Consider the following 313-nt stretch of genomic DNA (forward strand, 5'->3'; position numbering starts at 1 on the left):
GGAGGCACAGGGGGGCAGCTCCCAGCCCCTTTTTATCCCCCCACTGGAGACATGGGGAGCATCCCCCAGACCTTTTATCCCATTCCTAGAGGTCACAGGTTCAGCTTTGGCCCCTTTTCCCCCCCATGGGGAGCCCCCCCCCCCCAGACCCCTGGGGATGCAGCCCCCAGCTCCTTTATCCCATCCCCACGAGGCTCCTTCCTCACCCCTTTTCCCCCCTGGGAGGTCCCTCCCAGTCCCTTTATCCCATTGCCAGAGGTCGCGGGTTCAGCCTTGGCTCCTTTCCCCTCCTCCCCCAGAGAGGGGCCCCCCC

This window comes from Chaetura pelagica, unplaced genomic scaffold (assembly GCF_000747805.2).
Source record: "Chaetura pelagica isolate M959 unplaced genomic scaffold, ChaPel_1.0 scaffold2167, whole genome shotgun sequence".
Classification (NCBI taxonomy): Eukaryota; Metazoa; Chordata; class Aves; order Apodiformes; family Apodidae; genus Chaetura; species Chaetura pelagica.